This window comes from Canis lupus, chromosome 21 (assembly GCF_048164855.1).
Source record: "Canis lupus baileyi chromosome 21, mCanLup2.hap1, whole genome shotgun sequence".
Classification (NCBI taxonomy): Eukaryota; Metazoa; Chordata; class Mammalia; order Carnivora; family Canidae; genus Canis; species Canis lupus.
This window is the reverse complement of record NC_132858.1, coordinates 16,667,493-16,671,534: the sequence shown is the minus strand read 5'-3', so window position 1 is coordinate 16,671,534 and position 4,042 is coordinate 16,667,493.

Sequence of the window (4,042 nt, the reverse complement as noted above, 5' to 3'; positions counted from 1 at the left end):
CATTTATTGAACAGACTGTCTTTCTTCCAATGGAAAGTCTTTCCTCCTTTATCAAATATTAGTTGACCATAAAGTTCAGGGTCCACTTCGGGATTCTCTATTCTGTTCCATTGATCTGTGTCTGTTTTTGTGCCAGTACCACACTGTCTTGATGACCACAGCTTTGTAGCACAACCTGAAATCTGGCATTGTGATGCCCCCAGATATGGTTTTCTTTTTTAAATTTCCCCTGGCTGGGGATCCCTGGGTGGCTCAGCAGTTTGGCGCCTGCCTTTGGCCCGAGGTGCGATCCTGGAGTCCTGGGATCGAGTCCCACGTCAGGCTCCTGGCATGGAGCCTGCTTCTCCCTCCTCTTGTGTCTCTGCCTCTCTCTCTCTCTCTCTGTCTATCATATGTAAATAAGTAAATATTTAGAAAAAAAATAAAATTCCCCTCACTCTTCGGCATCTTTTCTGATTCCACACAAATCTTAAAATAAGTTGTTCTAACTCTCTGAAGAAAGTCCATGGTATTTTGATAGGGATTGCATTAAATGTGTACATTGCCCTGGGTAACATTGACATTTTCACAATATTAATTCTGCCAATCCATGAGCATGGAATATTTTTCCATCTCTTTGTGTCTTCCTCAATTTCTTTCAGAAGTGTTCTATAGTTTTTAGGGTATAGATCCTTTACCTGTTTGGTTAGGTTTATTCCTAGGTATCTTATGCTTTTGGGTGCAATTGTAAATGGGATTGACTCCTTAATTTCTCTTTCTTCAGTCTCATTGTTAGTGTATAGTAATGCCCCTGATTTCTGGGCATTGATTTTGTATCCTGCCACACTATCAAATTGCTGTATGAGTTCTAGCAATCTTGGGGTGGAGGCTTTTGGGTTTTCTATGTAGAGTATCATGTCCCTGGCGAAGAGGGATACTTTGATTTCTTCTTTGCCAATTTGAATGCCTTTAATGTCTTTTTGTTGTCTGATTGCTGAGGCTAGGACTTCTAGTCCTATGTTGAATACCAGTGGTGAGAGTGGACATCCCTGTCTTGTTCCTGATCTTAGGGGAAAGGCTCCCAGTGCTTCCCCATTGAGAATGATATTTGCTGTGGGCTTTTCGTAGATGGCTTTTAAGATGCTGAGGAATGTTCCCTCTATCCCTACACTCTGAAGAGTTTTGATCAGGAATGGATGCTGTAATTTGTCAAATGCTTTCTCTGCATCTAATGAGAGGATCATATGGTTCTTGGTTGTTCTCTTGCTGATATGATGAATCACATTGATTGTTTTACGGGTGTTGAACCAGCCTTGTGTCCCGGGGATAAATCCTACTTGGTCATGGTGAATAATTTTCTTAATGTATTGTTGGATCCTATTGGCTAGCATCTTGTTGAGAATTTTTGCATCCATGTTCATCAGGGATATGGGTCTGTAATTCTCCTTTTTGGTGGGGTCTTTGTCTGGTTTTGGAATTAAGGTGATGCTGGACTCATAGAACGAATTTGGAAGTACTCCATATCTTTCTATCTTTCCAAACAGCTTTAGTAGAAGAGGTATGGTTTGTTTTTTAAACGTTTGATAGAATTCCCCTGGGAAGCCATCTGGCCCTGGACTCTTGTGTCTTGGGAGGTTTTTGATGACTGCTTCAATTTCCTCCCTGGTTATTGGCCTGTTCAGGTTTTCTATTTCTTCCTGTTCCAGTTTTGGTAGTTTGTGGCTTTCCAGGAATGCGTCCATTTCTTCTAGATTGCCTAATTTATTGGCATATAGCTATTCATAATATATTTTTAAAATCGTTTGTATTTCCTTGGTGTTGGTAGTGATCTGTCCTTTCTCATTCATGATTTTATTAATTTGAGTCTTCTCTCTCTTCTTTTTAATAAGGCTGGCTAATGGTTTATCTATCTTATTAATTCTTTCAAAGAACCAACTCCTGGTTTTATTGATCTGTTCCACAGTTCTTCTGGTCTCGATTTCGTTGAGTTCTGCTCGATCTTTATTAACTCTCTTCTTCTGCTGGGTGTAGGATCTATCTGCTGTTTTTTCTCTAGCTCCTTTAGGTGTAAGGTTAGCTTTTGTATTTGAGTTCTTTCCAGTTTTTGAATGGATGCTTCTATTGTGATGTATTTCCCCCTCAGGACTGCTTTTGCTGCGTCCCAAAGATTTTGAACGGTTGTATCTTCATTCTCATTAGTTTCCATGCATCTTTTTAATTCTTCCTTAATTTCCTGGTTGACCCTTTCATCTTTTAGCAGGATGGTCCTTAACCTCCACGTATTTGAGGTCCTTCCAAGCTTCTTGTTGTGATTTAGTTCTAATTTCAAGGCATTATGGTCTGAGAATATGCAGGGGATGATCCCAATCTTTTGGTATCGGTTCAGACCCGATTTGTGACGCAGTATGTGGTCTATTCTGGAGAAAGTTCCATGTGCACTTGAGAAGAATGTGTATTCAGTTGAGTTTGGATGTAAAGTTCTGTAGATATCTGTGAAATCCATCTGGTCCAGTGTATCATTTAAAGCTCTCGTTTCTTTGGAGATGTTGTGCTTAGAAGACCTATTGAGTATAGAAAGAGCTAGATTGAAGTCACCAAGTATAAGTGTATTATTATCTAAGTATTTTTTCATTTTGGTTATTAATTGATTTATATATTTGCAGCTCCCACATTCGGGGCATATATATTGAGGATTGTTAAGTCCTCTTGTTGGATAGATCCTTCAAGTATGATATAGTGTCCCTTTCATCTCTCACTACAGTCTTCGGGGTAAATTTTAGTTTATCTGATATAAGGATGGCTACCCCTGCTTTCTTTTGAGGACCATTCGAATGGTAAATGGTTCTCCAACCTTTTATTTTCAGGCTGTAGGTGTCCTTCTGTCTAAAATGAGTCTCTTGTAGACAGCAAATAGATGGGTCCTGCTTTTTTATCCAGTCTGAAACCCTGCGCCTTTTGATGGGGTCATTAAGCCCGTTCACGTTCAGAGTTACTATTGACAGATATGAGTTTAGTGTCATCATGATATCTATTCAGTCCTTGCTTTTGTGGATTGTTCCACTGAATTTCTTCTTAAAGGGGAATTTTAAGAGTCCCCCTAAAATTTCCTGCAGAGCTGGTTTGGAGGTCACATAATCTTTCAGTTGCTGCCTGTCTTGGAAGCTCTTTATCTCTCCTTCCATTTTGAATGAGAGTCTTGCTGGATAAAGTATTCTTGGTTGCATGTTCTTCTCATTTAGGACCCTGAATATATCCTGCCAGCCCTTTCTGGCCTGCCAGGTCTCTGTGGAGAGGTCTGCTGTTACCCTAATACTCCTCCCCAAAAAAGTCAGGGATTTCTTGTCTCTTGCTGCTTTAAGGATCTTCTCTTTATCTTTGGAATTTGCAAGCTTCCCTATTAAATGTCGAGGTATTGAACGGTTCTTATTGATTTTAGGGGGGGATCTCTCTATTTCCTGGATCTCAATGCCTGTTTCCCTTCCCAGATTAGGAAAGTTTTCAGCTAGGATTTGTTCAAATACGTATTCTGGCCCTCTGGCCCTTTCGGCGCCCAGGGAACCCCAATTAAACGTAGGTTTTTCTTCTTCAGGCTGTCGTTTATTTCCCTTAATCTATCTTCATGGTCTTTTAATTGTGTGTCTGTTTTTTTCTCAGTTTCCCTCTTTGCCATCAACTTGTCTTCTATGTCACTCACTTGTTCTTCCACCTCGTTAACCCTCGTCATTAGGACTTCTAGTTTGGATTGCATCTCATTCAATTGATTTTTAATTTCTGCCTGATTGGTTCTAAATTCTGCAGTCATGAAGTCTCTTGAGTCCTTTATGCTTTTTTCTAGAGCCACCAGTAGCTGTATAATAGTGCTTCTGAATTGGCTTTCTGACATTGAATTGTAATCCAGATTTTGTAACTCTGTGGGAGAGAGGACTGTTTCTGATTCTTTCTTTTGAGGTGAGGTTTTCCTTCTAGTCATTTTGCTCAGTGCAGAGTGGACAAAAACAAGTTGTATTAGGAAAAGGAGAAAAAGAGAGGAGAGAAAGAAGGAAAGAAAAGAGAAAAAGAAAAA